General features: G+C 42.6%; 2 long non-coding RNA genes across 3 annotated transcripts in view; one reads left to right on the top strand and one right to left on the bottom strand.

The window, feature by feature from the left end:
• The window catches only part of LOC138762633 (uncharacterized), a 287,652-nt gene that overhangs the window by 148,236 nt on the left and 119,341 nt on the right, over nt 1-20,075 (bottom strand). The window lies entirely within an intron of this gene.
• Nucleotides 1-20,075, top strand: part of LOC138762632 (uncharacterized) — a 100,947-nt gene that overhangs the window by 34,006 nt on the left and 46,866 nt on the right. Inside the window, exon 2 of the long non-coding RNA XR_011356991.1 lies at nt 7,649-7,723. This is a non-coding gene — a long non-coding RNA (uncharacterized lncRNA). The remainder of the gene's footprint in view (nt 1-7,648; nt 7,724-20,075) is intronic.

The following is a 20,075-nucleotide window of genomic DNA, read 5'->3' as shown; positions in this document are numbered from 1 at the left end:
GAGAGCAACGTGATTCCCCTGTAGTTTGAGCAGTCTGATTTCTCGCCTTTGTTTTTGTACAGGGTGATGATGGTGGCATCACGAAGATCCTGAGGCAGTTTACCTTGGTCCCAACAAAGCTTGAAAAACTCATGCAGTTTGGCATGCAGAGTTTTGCCACCAGCCTTCCAGACTTCTGGGGGGATTCCATCCATTCCTGCTGCTTTACCACTTTTCAGTTGTTCGATTGCCTTATATGTCTCATCCAGGGTGGGAACCTCATCCAGCTCTAGCCTTAGGGGCTGTTGAGGGAGCTGGAGCAGGGCGGAATCTTGGACTGAGCGGTTGGCACTGAAAAGAGATTGGAAGTGTTCTGACCATCGGTTGAGGATGGAGATCTTGTCGCTGAGGAGGACTTTGCCGTCTGAGCTGCGCAGCGGGCTTTGGACTTGGGGTGAGGGGCCGTACACAGCCTTTAGAGCCTCGTAGAAACCCCTGAAGTCGCCAATGTCCGCGCTGAGCTGTGTTCGTTTGGCGAGGCTAGTCCACCACTCATTTTGGATCTCCCGGAGTTTGCGCTGAAGATGGCTGCATGCGCGACGGAAGGCTTGTTTCTTCTCTGGACAGGACGGCTTTGTAAGGTGAGCCTGGTGGGCAGCTCGCTTCTTTGCCAGCAGCTCCTGGATTTCCTGGCTGTTTTCGTCAAACCAGTCCTTGTTTTTCCTGGAGGAGAAGCCCAGTACCTCTTCAGTGGATTGCAGAAAGACCCCAACAATGAAGACGCTGTTTACATCCGGTACCGCACGGATGGCAGTCTCTTCAATCTGAGGCGCCTGCAAGCTCACACCAAGACACAAGAGAAACTTGTCCGTGAACTACTCTTTGCAGATGATGCCGCTTTAGTTGCCCATTCAGAGCCAGCTCTTCAGCGCTTGACGTCCTGCTTTGCGGAAACTGCCAAAATGTTTGGCCTGGAAGTCAGCCTGAAGAAAACTGAGGTCCTCCATCAGCCAGCTCCCCACCATGACTACCAGCCCCCCCACATCTCCATCGGGCACACAAAACTCAAAACGGTCAACCAGTTTACCTATCTCGGCTGCACCATTTCATCAGATGCAAGGATCGACAATGAGATAGACAACAGACTCGCCAAGGCAAATAGCGCCTTTGGAAGACTACACAAAAGAGTCTGGAAAAACAACCAACTGAAAAACCTCACAAAGATAAGCGTATACAGAGCCGTTGTCATACCCACACTCCTGTTCGGCTCCGAATCATGGGTCCTCTACCGGCACCACCTACGGCTCCTAGAACGCTTCCACCAGCGTTGTCTCCGCTCCATCCTCAACATCCATTGGAGCGCTTACACCCCTAACGTCGAAGTACTCGAGATGGCAGAGGTCGACAGCATCGAGTCCACGCTGCTGAAGATTCAGCTGCGCTGGATGGGTCACGTCTCCAGAATGGAGGACCATTGCCTTCCCAAGATCGTGTTATATGGCGAGCTCTCCACTGGCCACCGTGACAGAGGTGCACCAAAGAAAAGGTACAAGGACTGCCTAAAGAAATCTCTTGGTGCCTGCCACATTGACCACCGCCAGTGGGCTGATAACGCCTCAAACCGTGCATCTTGGCGCCTCACAGTTTGGCGGGCAGCAACCTCCTTTGAAGAAGACCGCAGAGCCCACCTCACTGACAAATGGCAAAGGAGGAAAAACCCAACACCCAACCCCAACCAGCCAAGTTTCCCTTGCAACCGCTGCAATCGTGTCTGCCTGTCCTGCATCGGACTTGTCGGCCACAAACGGGCCTGCAGCTGACGTGGACTTTTTGCCCCCTCCATGAATCTTCGTCCGCGAAGCCAAGCCAAAGATATGGTTTTAGTATGGCATTTGACGAGATCCCTCATGGGAGACTTGTTCAGAAAGTCAAGAGGTTTGGGATCCATGGAACCTTGGCTATGTGAATTCAGAAATGGATTGCCTGTAGAAAGCAAAAAGTAGTAGTGGATGGAAAGTATTCTTCCTGGAGCTCAGTGACTGGTGGAGTTCTGCAGGGATCTGTTCTTTTTGATTTATATAAATAATCTCAACAAAGAAATAAAGAGATGGCTAAGTTTGTGGATGTTACAAAGATCGAAGGTGTTGCAGATAGTATTGAAAGTTGCTGTAGGTTACAACTGAATATAAACAGAATGGAAAGTTGTTTGGAAAGGCCAGCAGATGGAGTTCAATGTGGATCAGTGTGAGGGGATGCATTTTGGACAGTAAAGCTTGAAGGTAGAGTACAAGGTTAATGGTAAGATATTTAGCTGTGTGGAAGATCAGGGAGACCTTGGGGTTCCAATCTATAGATCTCTTAAGGTTGCCATGCAGGTTGATAGGACAGTTAAGAAGGCCTATGGGATACTGGGCTTCATTAGTCAGGGAATTGAGTTCAGGAGTTATGAGGTAATGTTGCAGCTCTATAAATATCTGGTGAGATCACACTTAGAATATTGTGTTCCGTTTTGGTCAACTCATTACAGGAAGGATGTGGAATCTATGAAGAGGGTACTGAAGAGATTTGCTAGTACGTTGACTGGATTGGAAAATAAGTCTTATGAGGCAAGGTTATCAAAGCTACAACTTTTCTCTTTGGAGCGAAGATTGATGAGACGTGGCTTAATAGAGGTCTACAAGATTATGAGAACCATAGATAAGGTAGACAGCCAGCACCTTTTCCCCAGGGAGGATTGGCAAACATCAGAGGACATCTATGGAAAGTGTAGGGGAGATGTCAAGGGTATGTTATTTACACAGAGAGTTGTAGATGCCTGGAATGCTTTGCCAGAAGTGGTGGTGGAAGCTAGAACAATAGGGGCATTGAAGAGACTCTTGGACAAGCATACATATGAAAGAAAAATAGAGAGTTAAGAGGTAGAAAAGGTTTAGTTTTTTTGGCATGTACATATTGGTTGGCAAAACATTGTGGGCCGAAAGGCTGTACTGAGTTATAATGTTCTACGTTCAAATAAATCTAATACCTCTACACATAATGATTGCCCCAGTAAAGTGAAGGCCTGAATTTTCTGGTCAAGGCCCTGGAATGGGGTCCTTATTGGGAGTGAGAAGAGTAACCAGGTAGTGGAGTTGTTACTGTTCTATTAGCAGAGATACAGGTTGGAATCTTGCTGTGGCATTTATATTCAAGTCAATAAATCAAATTTGAATCATTGATCTCAGACATGGTGACCACAACTACAAGTTTATCATTTAAAAAAACAACTGGTTTACTAGTCCTCTGTGAAGGTATTTGTCATCTTTACACAGACTTCCATGTATGTGCCTCCAGTTTCATCCATATGGCTAACTCCTACTTGTCTCAATTCAAAGATGGCTAGGGATGGGCAGTAAACATTGTTGATTTTCATAGATGTGAACACCCAGTGAATGAATGTTTAAGTTAAAGGCATCTGACGCACAGAGGCTTGCAAAATATTCACATTAGAGAATATGTAGCATGAAAAGCCTGGCTCCTAAATAACAGTCATTATTGTACTCAAGAAGCTGCTGCCAGAAGTAAAGAGCTATGAAATTATTTCAGTGGCATGATGATCGATTGTATTACACCAAAGCAAAGTAACATAATAAAATGTCCCAGTGCATTTCCCAGTGTAGCTAGTTAAATTTTATACTGAGCTACTTAAAACCATGATCAAAAAGAAGATTTTAGAAAGAGCCAAGAGATGAAGAGGGAAAAGGGTTTACAGAGCAATCTCCAAGATGTATGGATGAAAGTGCAGGTGGTAAGCTAACCAAAGGAGCGACCCTGTCAAAGATGTTCCCTTTGTCTTTGCCACCCCTTCCCCAACTCTTCTGCAACTGAATAAAGTCTTCAACCTGAAACCCTGACTGTTTCTCTTTCAACAGATGACCTGCTGAGTGCTTCCAACATTTACTTTTTTTCTCCTGCAACAGGAATGAGAATGACAGAGCTGGGAGAATGCAGGGATCATGTTGAAATTTATTGTCACTAATCCAGGGTACAAGGAAAAAGTTTGTTTTGCAAGCAGTCTAGTTTGACAATCCATACATGACACAGTAATAAAAACAGAGTACAGGAGGAGGTAATGGAGGCAGGGTGATCCAACCTCACAGTACAAGATTGAGGCATCAGTGGCCCACCAGCACCCACTCACCAGAATGAGGTTGCACAGGAATCTGGCTCCAGAATTTTCAGATGAGATCTCTGGTAAAAGCTGATGGACAAGATCTTGGTTATCTTGTCTGCCTGATAGGTACGTATGTCAGAGAATGGCGAAATCTTGGCTTTGAGTTTGGATAGGAGTTTGATCCCCATTTTCTCTATATGGAAACACTAGCCAGTTCAAAATGATGCCTCATGCATCCAATCACAGTGCAGCATCTAATGGTCAGAGCTTCATCTTCTACTGCATCACAGTCAGAAACAACCTGTTCATTATGTTTATGAAACAACTAATCACTATGTCTTCCATTCTCGTTACTCCAATGGCATTGAATGATCAAATGATTTTCCAGTCCTTTACTTGAGTATATTGGTCCCTCTAAATGCAGCAAAGGAGGGGAAAAAATCGGAGGCAAAAAAATTGGTTAGTGTACTCGACCTTCTGACATTTGAGGCAACTAGGAAATCAAGTACAGTCAGACAAATGGAGGAATATCTAACTCCCCTCCTCCGCTTCTCCCACATTGTCATAAACCCTCACAAGTTTCCTTCTCAAGGTCTGTATCTGGTTCCAATAGTGTTAACTTAAGTTCAAGTCTATTTGTCACAAAATATCCATACGGTGAGAAGAATTCTTCTGTGAGCAGAATGACAAGTTATCACTTCGTTAATCGCAGGGGTCATCTACTGCATTTCAATACTTCTGTTGTGGTCTCCCATACATCGGAAAGTCTGGACACAGACTGGGAGATCGTTTTGTTGAGCACCTTGGCCCCATCCATTGCAATAGCAGGGATTTCACAGTAACAACCCATTTCAATTCCCCACCCCATTTTCATGCAGATATATCTGTCCATGGTCTCATGCTCTGTGAGACTGAGACTACCCTCAATTTGGAAGTATAACACCTAGTATTCATCAAGGCACTTTCCACCCAAATGGCATTATCATGACTCCTCCAGTTTTTGTTAGCTTCCCCATCACCCCCCCTCCCCCAACAATCACTGTTTTTACTTTTCTTTCCTTTAGCTCTGTATCCCTCTTTCTTTTTCACTCGGTCCCTTTCCTCCACTCTGTATTCACAGAGCCACCCCCTTCCCCAATCAATTCTCACCTCCTGTCCATGTCTATTTATTACCCTTTGTCTATTGATCTGTGCTCCTCCCACCCCCCCCCCCCCCATTTTTTCCTTCTTTCTCTTCCTTCAGGCGCTTGTCTACTTTTTACTCTACCTTGAAGGAATGTTCAGGTTGGAGCATCAGTACAGTAATATATCTTTGCCTCCTATGGTCACTGTGAGGCCTGTTGCATTCCCCCAGCATTTCTGTGGTTTTACTCTAATCATAGCACCTGCAGACTTTCGAGTTTCACACCATACTGCTGTGGACGAGCACAATTGAAGAGTATAGGATTGTAATGAAATGAAAGATCAGTTAGCTAACTGCCCACCATAGCCAAATTAAAACATAATCTGCTGGAGGAATTCAGTGAGCTGAGCAACTTCAGTGGGAGAAAACAAGGTTTTTTTTTGTGCTGAATCCCTAATGTCGAACTATCAATGATTATTTTTCTCCCATGATGCTGTTTGACTGGTGAATTCCTCCAGCAGATTGTGTTTGGCTTCAGAATTCAGCACCCGCAGTCTTCTGTGTCTCCATAGCCAAATTGAACTGATGCAGAGTGGAGACGCTTTCACAACTGTTCAAGAGGAGGCCCCACCTTCAGTTTCTCAGGACACTCTGTGACATAGCAGAAAACAAGCTTTAGAGCAAATAATGAATTCATCAAAATATCTGTAGTTTCTCCATAGACACATGAATGCAGTCATTCTGTATTTGTATTGAGATAATATAAACACATTCTCTGTAGAGCATGTATTTTAAACCTAAGTAAATAAACTATACATTTTGTTTTTATTTTAATGTCTCTGAGCATCCTTAATGCAAGATTCCATTAGAGCCTTCTAACTAAACAATGTGTTCCATCCATTAAATTTTCTCTAAAAGAACTCTATTAATGTTATTATTAATGGGCTATTCTCTAATTCCATGTCTATTAACTCATGGATTTTCCAGGGTTTTGTTCTATTTATTATTCCCTCTTTTTCATATTAATCTCTCTAACTTGCCTTGGATCGCATTATTCTTTCATGACTTATTCACTTTCCCAAAGCAGTCCTGAGAGCAACAACTTGTCCCTCATTCACAGGTTCTTCACAACCATCAAAACCTTCCGCAATTTGTTTCTGTGATCCATTATTATCATCTCAAAGAGTGGTGGAAACTAATTGAAACCTAATATTCAATGCTGGAGAAGGAAATTTAGAAAAGCAAGTTTAGAAAAGAAAACAAGGCCATAGAGCAAATTGCCTGCCTCAAAATAAAAAGGAAGGACAATGAGCTGAAGAAGTTCAGAGATGAAAGATAAAATGATTTCTTCATATGTTTTTGGAGGACACATAAATGGTTTTAGACTGCAGCCATGTAACGGTACAGTCAGGGAATTTTGCCACTACACGGGCAGTCAATTCCTACATCGTGATTTATCCTTCAGGACCCCTACAACATTTTGGAGAAAGCCTGCAGTGCAAATCATATTAGAAAAATTAATTGACAGTCATCCACTCTACTGCACGTCCAACCACCAGAACTGTTGCAATTAGGTACTTGCAATCTAAAAAGGTGCCCAGTGCGAACGACCAGACGGGGAGTAATTATGTTAATTTTTTCCATGATTTTCCCGACATTGCATTCTAAAAACCATAAAAGGCAGAGCTAATAGAGTGTTGCTTCACAGCCCCAGAGATCCTGGTTCAATCCACTCTATGTAGAATTGTTTTTATACTCCTACGACTACCTGGGTTTCTACAGTGTACTCCACTTTCAACTTATATCCCAAAAGTAAGAGAGTGTGTGTGTATGTGTACGAATTTTTGTGGGTAGCTGATGAGAATGTGAGGAGAAGTATATTATTGTGAACGGAGACTATTAGTCAGCACGAGCTCAGTGGGCAGACGAAAGAAGAATGATGCTTGTCATGAAGGGGAACGTGCAGGAAGTTGTTTCCATGTGCCCTCAGTTTTGTCCTGCTTTGTGGTAGAGGTTGCAGATTTGGAAAATGCTGTCAGAGCATGAAACTGCATTCCATTTAGTAAAGGGTACAGAAGCCAGTGCTCATCTGGTGAAGGGGATGGGCATTGAGGGATTGAGGGTGGTGGATAGGGGTGGGGGGGGGGCGGGGGGGGTGGGCCACCAAATACAATAATTTTGATTTTACATGGGAAACAATTGTTGGATGTGATTCTGTGCATCAGCAAAATTATGATCAAAAATGTGATCCAACCTGCCAATGACCGTCTGCTCTAGGCAGGCAAGCTACCAGCAGCACTTCTCCAGTGTTAGAAATTTTGCTGCTTGAGCTGTCGACTTCCATTCCTGTTGTAGCTTGCAGAAATGATATAATTTATTTATTTTTTATTTAGACATGCAGGAAGGATGTCAGTTGAGGTTCAGTTGGCAAGGAGCGAAGAGGCGGGAGCGTGCTGTGCTGAACGGACGTGAGTAGAGTGGTCATTTAGTCTTAATTAAGAGTTAATAATTTAGGTGGGGATTGCTGTTCAGTGCAGAGACAGTAATTGAATAGGGAGTGCAGGTGGGAGTAATTAAAGGAAACTGGTTAGGATTGGACAGTGCTAGTGGTCACATTGGGTAATGTAGTAAAGTAAAGGAAAGGTTTTTGGGAGAGCCAGCCAGCGAGTGAGCGGGAGCACAGGTTGAGGATGAGTCGCTGCACATTAAGGTAAGATAGTCTTTATTACTACTTCATTGGGGTAAAGGATGAGTGTTAGGGCTGTGTGTTGTTGGGAGTGCCAGATGAGGGAGGTCCTGGAGTCTTCCAGACTCCTGGATGTCCATATCTGCACTAGGTGTGTCGAGCTGCAGATTCTTAGGGACCGTGTTAGGGAACTAGAGCTGCTGCTCGATGACCTCAGGCTGGTTAGGGAAACAGAGGAAGTCATAGACAGGAGTTACAGCCAGGTGGTCATGCCAGAGCCACGGGAGGAGGAAAGGTGGGTAACAGTTAGGAGATGGACAGAAAAACGTAAGGTGCCAGAGAGGAGCCCTATGACTGTAACCCTCAGCAATAAGTACGCCTCTTTGAGTACTGTTGAGGAGGACATCAAAGTTGGGGGGAGCAGCAGTGGCTGTGCCTCTGGCACGGGGTCAGCCCCTGTAGCTCAGAAAGGAGAAGTGCTGCTGGTAGCTTGCCTGCCTAGAGCAGATGGTCATTGGCAGGTTGGATCACATTTTTGATCATAATTTTGCTGATGCACAGAATCACATCCAACAATTGATTGTTTCCCATGTAAAATCAAAATTATTGTATTTGGTGGCCCTCCCCCCCCCCCACCCCCCACCCCCATCCACCACCCTCAATGCCCATCCCCTTCACCAGATGAGCACTGGCTTCTGTACCCTTTACTAAATGGAATGCAGTTTCATGCTCTGACAGCATTTTCCAAATCTGCAACCGCTACCACAAAGGAAGAGGAGGGCAATAGTGGTAGGGGACTCCATAGTTAAGAGGACAGATAGGGTATTCTGTGGACGCAGCAAGGAGAACCGGATGGTGGTTTGCCTCCCTGGTGCCAGGGTCCGGGATGTTGCTGCTCGTGTCCCGGATATCCTAAAGTGGGAGGGACAGGAGCCAGAGGTCGTGGTACATGTAGGTACCAATGACATAGGGAGGAATAGAGAAGAGGTCCTAAAAAATGAGTACAGGCACTTAGGTAGGGAGTTAAAAAGGACCGCAAAGGGGGTAATCTCTGGATTACTCCCTGTGCCATGTGACAGTGAGAATAGAAATAGAATGAAGTGGAGGATTAACACGTGGCTGAAGGGGTGGAGTAAGGGGCAAGGTTTCAAGTTTCTGGATCACTGGGACCTTTTTTGGGGAAGATGTGACCTGTACAGTAAGGACGGGTTACACTTAAATCCCAGGGGGACCAGAATCCTGGCAGGGGTATTTGCTAGGGCTACTCAGGATCCTTTAAACTAGAATGGTTGGGGGGAGGGAGCAAAATAGTACAGAGCAGTAAGGAGAAGGTCAGAATGCAAACAAAGAAAGTTTGTAGTAAGTATTTGAATATGGATGGGCAGGTAATAGAGAAAGGAAATGCTCTGGAAGAAGATGAAGGGCAGTTGGCAGGAAAAGGAAATAATGTTGTTATTAAAGATGAGGGAAAACAGGGATTAAGAATTGGGAAATCTCTGAAATTCATATATTTTAATGCCAGGAGTATTGTAAAAAAGGTGGATGAGCTGAAGGTGTGGATTGATACTTGGAAGTATGATGTGGTAGCGATTAGTGAGACATGGTTGCAGGAAGGATGTGATTGGCAGCTGAATATCCCTGGGTTTCATTGCTTTAGGTGTGATAGAGTCGGAGGGGCAAGAGGAGGTGGTGTTGCATTGCTTGTCAGGGAGAATATTACAGCGGTGCTTAGGCAGGATAGATTAGAGGGCACATCCACGGAGGCCATTTGGGTGGAACTGAGGGGTGGGAAAGGAGAGGTTACACTTGTAGCGGTGTATTATAGACCATCCGGAGGGGACCAAGACCTAGAGGAGCAAATCTGTAGGGAGATAGTGGATATTTGTGATAAGCACAGGGTTGTAATTATGGGAGATTTTAATTTTCCACATATAGATTGGGAAACACATTCAGTGAAAGGGCTGGATGGGTTAGAGTTTGTGAAATGTGTGCAAGATAGTTTTTTACAACACTATGTAGAGGTGCCGACCAGAGAAGGAGCAGTGTTAGATCTACTGTTGGCAAATGGGATGGGTCAAGTGACGGAGGTTAGTGTTGGCGAGCACTTCGGGTCCAGTGATCATAATGCCATCAGCTTCAATGTCATTATGGAAAGAGATAAGTCAGGGCCAAGGGTTGAGGTTTTTGATTGGGGAAAAGCTAGATTTGAGGAGATGCAAAAGGACTTAGAGGGTGTGCATTGGGACAATTTGTTTTATAGGCAGGATGTAGTAGAGAGATGGAAGTCTTTTAAAGATCAGATTTTGAGAGTGCAAAAGCTTTATGTTCCTGTTAGGTTAAAAGGAGGGGAAAAAGGTTTGAGAGAGCCGAGGTTTCAAGGAATATTGGAAACTTGATTCGAAGAAAAAGGGTGGCGTACATTAGGTATAAGAAGCATGGAATTAAGGAGATGTTTGAAAAATACATTGAATGTAAGAGTAATCTTAAGAGAGGAATTAGGAAAGCTAAAAGAAGGTACGAGGAGACTATAGCAATCAAGGTGAAAATTAATCCAAAAGGGTTCTACAAATATGTTAATGGTAAAAGGAAAGCGAGAGACAAAATTGGTCCCTTAGAGAATCAGAGCGGAAAACTGTGTGTGGAGCCTACAGAAATGGGGGAGATATTAAACAGTTTATTTTCTTCGGTATTCACCAAGGAGAAGGATATTGGGATATGTGAGATAAAAAAAGCAAATTGGGTAAATATGGAGAATATAGTGATTATGAAAGATGTAGTGTTAGGGCTTTTGAGGAATATAAAGGTGGATAAGTCTCTGGGACCAGACGGGATCTTCCCCAGGACATTGAGAGAAGTAAAGGAGGAAATAGCAGAGGCTCTGACGGTAATTTTCCAAATGTCATTAGAGATGGGGATAGTGCCGGAGGATTGGCGTATTGCGCATGTGGTTCCGTTATTTAAAAAGGGTTCAAGGAGGAAGCCTGGGAATTATCGGCCTGTAAGTTTGACGTCTGTGGTAGGTAAATTAATGGAGAAAGTTCGTAGATAGTACTTATAAATATCTGGATAGATAGGGTCTGATCAGGAGCACTCAACACGGATTTGTGAGCGGAAGGTCCTGTTTGACCAATCTGATTGAATTTTTTGAAGAGGTGACTAGGAATGTGGATGAGGGTAGCGTGGTGGATGTTGTCTATATGGACTTCAGTAAGGCCTTCGATAAGGTACCACATGGAAGGTTAGTTAGGAAGGTGCAGTCTTTAGGTATAAATTTTGAGATAGTCAAATGGATTGAACATTGGCTGAAAAGGAGAGGCCAGAGAGTGGTAGTGGAAAATTGTCTGTCAGGTTGGAGGCCGGTGACCAGTGGTATGCCTCAGGGATCTGTATTGGGCCCATTGTTGATCATTATATACATTAATGATCTAGATGATGGGGTGGTAAATTGGATTAGTAAATATGCAGACGATACTAAGATAGGTGGAATAGTAGATAATGAAGAAGGTTTTCAAGGATTGCAGAGGGATTTGGGCTGCTTAGAAAAGTGGGCTGAAAAATGGCAGATGGAATTTAATGCTGATAAGTGTGAGGTGCTTCATTTTGGTAAGAAGAATCAGAACAGGACATATGTAGTAAATGGGAGAGCATTGATGAATACAGAAGAGCAGAAGGATTTAGGAGTAACGGTACATCATTCCCTGAAGGTAGAAACTCATGTGAATAGGGTGGTGAAGAAGGCTTTTAGTATGCTGGTCTTTATCAATCATTGCATGGAATATAGGAGTTGGGAAGTGATGTTGAGATTGTATAAGGCATTGGTGCGGCCTAATTTAGAGTTCTGTGTGCAGTTCTGGTCGCCTAATTATAGGAAGGATATAAACAGAGTGGAGAGAGTGCAGAGAAGATTTACCAGAATGTTACCTGGGTTTAAGCATCTAGAGTACAGGGAGAGATTGGGCAGATTAGGTCTTTATTCTTTGGAGCTTAGAAGGTTGAGAGGGGATTTGATAGAGGTATTTAAGATTATGAAAGGGATAGACAGAGTGGATGTGGATAGACTATTTCCATTAAGAGTAGGAGAGATTGAAACAAGAGGACATGAGTTAAGAGTTAAGGGGCAGAGGTTTAGAGGTAACATGAGGGGGAACTTCTTTACTCAGAGAGTGGTAGCAGTGTGGAATGAGCTTCCGGGAGAAATAGTGGCGGCAGAGTCAATTTTATTATTTAAGAAAAACCTGGACAGGTATATGGATGAGAAGAAGGTGGAGGGTTATGGGCATTGTGCAGGGAGGTGGGACTAGAGAGGTGTGTTTGGTTCGGTGCAGACTAGAAAGGCCTAATGGCCTGTTTCCGTGCTGTAATTGTTATAAGGAGCAGGCCATTTCAGCCCACCAGCCCATGCCGCCCAATTTCCCCAGGGGAAACCCAAACAGAACGTACAAGCTCCTCACAGAAAGTGCAAGATTCAAACCCCAGTCACGATTGCTGGTGCTGTAACAGTGTTGCGCTAACGACTACGATAAACCATGCTGCCCAACTGAGCACGTAGAGCAGGGGTGTCAAACTCAAATTCACGGAGGGCCAAAATTAAAAACTTGGACTAAGTCGAGGGCCGAACTAAATATTTATTGAAAATTTTCAATAACATCTGCATGTTTTCTTTTCTTTCAACATATATAATGTTAAACTTTTTCTTATTAAAATAAATGTTTAATAATAGTTTTGGATAAACTCTTTCATTGTCATTGGCCCATTTCCTTAGCGTTCTGAAACCGTGCACATGACGAGTCAATGAGGGATGATTAAAGCAGTGGTCTTCAAACTTTTTCTCTCCACCCACAGACCACCTTAAGCAATCCCTTACTAATCACAGAGCATCAATGGCACAGGGACGCGAGTGGAAAGAAAAAGGTTGAGAACTGTTGCATTGTGGTAACTCAACGTCTGATTAGGTTAATTGTTAGGCAAGTGGTCAGAGAAGGACCCCCCCACCCCAAGAAAGGCTTAAATCACAGGAACAAAATAAGCTTCCGTCTCACTGCTCCCAATCTTACACACAGTCCTGATGTGGAATGTGGGGTCGCAGCTCCACGTTCACCCGAGTTCAGGTGCTGTCTGTGTGGAGTTTGTACGCTCTCCCCTTGTCTTGGACCAACAGGTCGGTCGCCTGACGAAGGCACCCGAACCCCCCGTTGAAACGCCGGCGTCCGGGGCAGTGGAGGAATTGGCTGAGAAAAGCGCGTTGCTCCCACCCCCCCTCCCATGGTTGGAGAGGGATTAAACTGCGATCTCACGGCGCCGGGCTTGTCTCCAACAAACGGAGCGGGAGGCAGGGTCTGCCGCGCACGGAGCGAGGGGGAAGGCATCGCCAACGAGACGTTCGGTCCGGCGTCGCCACTGAAGCGCAGACCCAGCGAGGATGGTCCCCAACTCCAGCCACATCTGTGTGTCCGGGAGCCGGGCGGGCTGAGTGCGGCGCTCCGATCCCCGGGATTCGGGACTCTGAGATCCCTCCACACCTCCGGCGTCTTCATTTTCACCTTCAGTGTGCATGCGCTATACTGGCGCGGCGGCCTGCGGGCCAACTCTAATATATATTTAATATGATCTTGCGGGCCAAATATAATTATTTGGCCCGCAGAGTTTGACAAGTGTGACATAGAGGAACTGGGTTTTGGCACAGAGACATTGATTGGAAGGAGGTGTAGGAGTGCATTTTCTCGAGTTGCCACAGCAATGATGAGGTGGAGAATGATTTCTCACTATGGAGGGTGAAAAGGAAAGAGATTATTGCAACATTTTAAGGGGATGGACATTTATAAGATGATGAGCACCTTATGAATACACTGCAACATCCTGTCAATTGTCTCTCATTGCTTCATCATCCATTTCTGCGCAAAGCTTTATTCTTTTACTTCTGATTCCTCATCTCTCCTCCACATCCAAAGCCAACTTCTTAAAAGTTTTTTGCTCTCCTTGGTGCAGAAAATGCTTCCTTTCCCCACAACAATCAGTTACTTTTTATGAGGAACTGGAAATGCCTCAAAGCCCAGATAAAAATCCACATTTATTTATACAAGTGGAAATACTTATTCAACTACTGGGATATGAGCATTCTTTGCCCTCCGTGCATTGAGAAAGCGTAATGTTTTTATCCGAGCCTCTGAATATGGAAAGTTGCCAGGATCGAAGGCAGATTTAAATGTGCTGAAACTGGTGTCAGTAACAAAGAGAGACAGAATTAACAAAGGATGAGATCCCTGTCGAACTGACAGAAAGCACAACAGAAAGAGAGAGCCATTGCTTGAATTCAAATCAAGTAATCCAGCATTTCTTTTTGTTTGTGTTTCTCCTGGTTTCTTGAGCATTTCCATCTATTTACATACATAATTTCAATGCATTTCCACATTTGAGTGATTCTTTGAACAAAATAGTCAACAGTCTGCAATTTGTCTTTGGAAACTGGGAGAGTTAGCTGGCCTTATGTGAGAAGCAGGGAAGGTGTAAAGGTGTAACTGTGCTGTTTAACAGCTACAGTAACAAGCTGGCTGAGCAGGCTGTTAATGGGCCATGGAGGTGAATGGGTAGTTGGACAAAATGCTCTCACACTGCAACGCAAGAGTGTTTGTCAGCTTACAAAGAGATCACCCAAAGGAGTATGAACTACTGCTTTACTCTCTGGCTTCAAAAATTCACATCACTTCTACTTCGTGAATCTTGGCATGACATGGTTAGTGTAGCGGTTTGTGCACCTGGCCCTGTAATAGAGTTGCACTGACTATAAGGAATTTGTAAGTTCTCCCCATGTCTGCATGAGTTTCCTCTGGGTGTTCTGGTTTTCTCCCACCCTCCAAAGAAGGGGTTTGTAGGTTCATTGATACACTGGGAACTATAGGTTCATGGGCCAAAAGGGCCTGTTTAAAAAAAATTAAAAATATAAAAATGCACCTACATCCACATTCTATGCTCCGTTTCCTCCTATTTTCAATAATGGCAAAATGTGTTACTTTATTTGAAATGGACAACAGATCACCATTTATTTTTAATATTACTAACATATGTGGAGGGAAAAAAAGAAAAAAGTCATTTATATAATAATTTCAATCATCTCTTGATTCCTTTTTAACAACTTTAACCACCTTACTGAAAACCCCAAAATATTTTAACAGCAAAGAAGGGCATCTGAAGTGTGAGGAAATGTGGCAGCCAAGCAAAGAAGCAATGGCCAAAATATCTTTGCAATAAATGACTCAGTCATCATTTCTCACACTGTATCAAGAAATTTAAAACTGGACAATTAATCAGATTAATCCTTCATTTGACTGACAACTTTGACATAGAGTCATATGACACAGTAACAGACCTTTTAGCTCAACACTTCCTTGCCAACCTGATGCCTTCAAGAGATTGTTTTATTTGCCTGCATGGCTCCTATCCATCAACCAGGCCACGTGCCTTTTAAACGTTGTACTTGTACCCACATCTACTACTTGTTCCAACAGCCTGAACGATATCCCACAGCTCTTTGCATGAAAATACCCCCCTCCCCCCCCCCCCCCCCCCCCCCCCATATGAGCTTTACATGTGTTTCCCCTCTATGCCCTCTAGCTTTAGACTTGTTCATCTTGGGGAAAAAAGACTGTGACCATCCACATAATTGATGCCATTCATGATTTTATTAATCTCCAGAAGTTACCCTCAGTGTAGGGTAATCAGTCCTCGCCTACCCACTTCTCTCATAACTCAAGCCCTCCAGTCCAGCCTACATCCACGTGAATCTTTTCTGATTCTAGATTAATCATAAAATTCCTACACTATGACGACCAGAACTGTATACAATATTCCCAGTATCACCAAATATCTTGTACAACAGTAACATGATATCCCTGCTCTTGCACTCAAAACCCAGTTCAATGAAGGCATGTGTAGCATATACTTTTTTCACTACTTGTACTGGCACTTGAAGCCAACTATGTACTTGCACTTTCCAGTGACTATTTTCTCAGCACTCCCTAGGGACCATTTACCATGCAAGACCTGCCCTGGCTTAACTTTCTAAAGTTCATCTCTTCAATCTTGTCTGAGCTAAATTCCATATGCAATTCCTTCATACATTTTCCCAGTTGGTCGAGATCCTGTTGTAACCTTAGACAACCTTCTTCATCATCCGTAATAATTTTGGTTTAAATCTCAAACTTATTACAACTTATTAGGGTGGCACGGTTCACATAGCAGGTCGGCACGGTTCACATAGCAGGTCGGCACGGTTAGTGTAACAGTTTGCACGATGCTTTTACAGAGCAAGCAACTGGGACCAGGGTTCAAATTCCATGTTGTCTGTAAGGAATTTGTACGCTCGGGGGGGTGTGGCAAGATGGCGTAGTGGGAAGATGTGTGGTTCCACCTTCCCCCAGTTACTCTTCTAAATACCCGAATTTAAAATTTGTAAAAGTGGTTAAAAATAATATTTACACACTTTGGAATATTGGAGGATTGCAATGGCTGCAAACGTGAAAAAATCAAAAGCTCAATTGCAAAAGAAATTAACTTACAAAAGTGTTGAAGAACTGAATCCTACTTACCAAGTTGAAGCCACTGGAGTCCCCAAGCCTCAGAGGACACCTGCTTGGTTGAGTGTTACGCCGGCGCAGATCACTCAATCGCAAGATGGCGCCGGCTCAGTGACAGCCTCAGCCGGCCCTGACTCATGCACCCTTGAGTCTGGGCACGCAGGCAGATCGGCTGAGCGAAGACAGACCCGCAAGCCCGCCATGCACCCTGGCAGACCGGGAGCACGCAGTGTAGCATCGGAAGATGCACCTGCATGGTTGGTGACTTTGATGGGCATGCGCATGTGTGGGCTGTGGGGGAGCCCGAACGGCGGCGGGCTGACGAGGTCGGCACGCTATCGATGGGCGTCCAGACCTGCAGCCGCACTGGAAGAGGAGGAAGAAAGATCAACATTACAGGAACTTACACTGGAAGAAATGGGGACTGAGACCAGAGAAGGTAGGCCTCAAAGGGAGGTGATGGAACCTGGACTGGATTCTGTGTTCACAATTTTGGAAGGGATTGCTCATCAAATGGAAAATATGTCAATACAGATGTCTACTCAGATGACTCAAGGATTTATGGAAGTGAAAACTAAAATGACTAAAACTATATGTGAAGAAATGACTTGTATGAAGCAAGATATTAAAATAGTTAAAAGTGATGTTAGTAGATGTATAAAATCGATAGACACTGTAAAAGATAATTTTAAAAAGATTGAAGAAGCTTTTTATGAACGCAAGAACCAAGTGGAGCATAACAGAAAAAAATGGAAAAAGTGGAGGATTCGTTCATGGATTGGGGGATTCAGAGGAAGGAATATTTGAGGATTGATTCATTAAAAAATCAGGGTCGAAGAAATAATGTAAAAATAGTAGGTCTTCCAGAAGATATAGAAGGTTCTGATCCGGTAAAGTTTTTTAAGAATTGGATTCCTGAGGTGTTGGGCAAGGAATTTTTCCCGGATGGTCTGGAGTTTGATCAAGCACATTGAGCACTAAGGAAGAAACCATTTCCAGGCCAACCACCACAAGCAGTTTTGATTTGCTATTTGAAATACCAGGACAGAGAAATGATATTACAAATGGTGGTGCAGAAAGCACGACAGAATCAGGCTCCAATGATGGCCCAGAATAATAGGGGTTTATTTTTTTAGGTGTATTTGAGTCAAGAAATTATTAGAAGGCTCTGAGAATTTAATTCAGCTAAAGAAGTATTGTGGGAAAGGGATATAAATTTGTCTTTTGTTATCCAGCCGTGTTGAAAGTTTTTTTATGGCAACTTTCAATCTCAATTCTTTGAAAATGATCATGATGCATTAATTTTTGCTAATTCATTGCTAGATTTATGAGGAAATGGACGATCGTCATCATTGTCACCTAAGAGGAAGGTAAATGACAATGGAAATGGGAAGAATGGAAAACATGGAAAGAATGGGAAGGAAGTTGAATTGACACAAAGTCTTCATGATATTGACGATCCGGAACAATCATTGGGACTGGAATCATTGGGTTGATTATTTTTGTTTCAATATTTTGTGAAAGTCTGAGTGTGGGTGGGGGGGGTGGAAGACACTGAGACCTTCAGTCATCTGCCACTAATGGGTTTTACCACACTCAGATTTTTGGGGAGTTACTACTTTTTTAGTAGTTTGTTTTGGGGATTATTAGTTTTTTTTCCCCTTTTTTGGAATATTTACATCAGGAGAAGTTAGAATATTAAGGGAATTAGAACAGGAGAATTATTTTATAGTAGTGGAATATATTATTAGATTAAGATATGTCTAATTTGAATTTTGCAACTTTTAATGTTCAGGATTTAAATAATCCAATTAAGCATAAATGAGTTTTGACTTCTATAAGAAAAATGAAAGTTGATATTGCTTTTTTGCAAGAAACACATTTGACTGAAAAACAACATTTGAAATTGAAGAGAGGGTGGGGTGGCCATGTATTTTCTTCTTCTTTTAATTCTAAAGCAAAGGGGGTTGTGATTTTAATTCATAAGAAATTACCACTTGAATTGGAATCGTTTGAAGGAAATGCTGGGAGAGTTTTGATGGTTAATTGTAAAATTTTTGCTGAATCGTGGACTTTGTTAAATATTTATGCACCTAATGTAGATGATGAACGGTTTATGTTGGAGGCTTTTTTTAATTGCTTAATCACGCCAATAATAATATTTTGGTCGGGGGAGATTTTAACTGCGTTTTGGACCCTTTATTGGATAGATCTCTGAAAAGTATAAGGAAATAAAAGGCGGCAACACAATCCTTTGATGAAGGATTTGAATCTGGTTGATGTTTGGAGGAGAGTAAATCCTCCAGAGAAAGACTTTTCCATTTATTCCTCTAGACATGATTCCTTTTCTAGAATAGATTTTATTTTTGGTTTCAGCACATCTGCAAGATAGAGTATTACAGGTTGAGTATAAAAGTCGGGTTATATCGGATCATTCGATGTTATTTTTTTCCTGTGTAGGTTCAGAAGTAGTACAATCGTCTTACAGGTGGAGGTTTACTACAATGCTATTGAAGAAACCGGAGTTTATCACTTTTGTTAAGGAACAGATTACTTTGTTTTTGGCGGAGAATATCAATTCAGTATGTAGTAATTTTGTATTGTGGGTTGCTTTGAAGCATATTTATGAGGGAAAATTATTAGTTAGACTATGAAAGTTAAAAAGCAATAGTGGAAAGCTTAATGTTAGAGAAACAAATTACTGAATTGGAGAAGGAATTTCAGAAATATTTTACAGAAGATAAAAAAGCTGCTTTAATGAAGTTGAAATTATGTTATAATACTTAACAAACTTATCAGTATGAGCGTCTACTTTATCAATCTAAACAATGTTATTACAAATTGGCTGAGCGAGCTCATAAGGTATTAGCATGGCAATTAAAAACAGAACAGACATCACAAATAATTAGTGCTCTGAAAAAGAATTCAATAGTTACCTATAAACAGGAAATTAATGATCAGTTTTATTCATTTTATCAAAATTTATATACCTGATGGAAAGGAGGATGCTGGTTCTATCGAATCCTATTTATCTAAATTAAATTTACCTGTTTTAGGGGAAGATGAAGTTAAAGAATTGGATGCTCCATTTACGGATTTTGAGATTAAAGAGGCTATACAAGAGATGCCAAATGGAAAGTCACCAGGAGTTGATGGATTTTCTGTTCAATTTGTATTTTATGAAGATTTATCCTCTATATTTGGAGAAGTGTTGCAGCAAGTAACAGAGGAGCAGTTGTTTCTGGAATCTTGTTCAAGTGCTATAATTATTGTGATTCCTAAAAAAGATAGGGACCTATTGCAAGTATCTTCATATAGACCTATTTCTTTATTAAATGTAGATTATAAAATTATAGTGAAGGTGTTAGCAAATAGGCTTGCCAAATATTTACTTCAATTGATACAAATAGATCAAACAGGTTTTTATTAAAAATAGAAATGCGTCAGATAATATTCTTAGATTGATAACATTAGTCAATGCATTTAGACAGCAACCCAACCATCCAATGGTGATTGTGCTGGATGCGGAAAAAGTCTTTGATAGGGTCGAGTGGAACTTTTTGT

This window comes from Narcine bancroftii, chromosome 5, assembly GCF_036971445.1.
Source record: "Narcine bancroftii isolate sNarBan1 chromosome 5, sNarBan1.hap1, whole genome shotgun sequence".
NCBI classification, from domain to species: domain Eukaryota; kingdom Metazoa; phylum Chordata; class Chondrichthyes; order Torpediniformes; family Narcinidae; genus Narcine; species Narcine bancroftii.
Note: the sequence above shows the minus strand (reverse complement) of the source record. Positions and strands in the feature narration are given on the sequence as shown.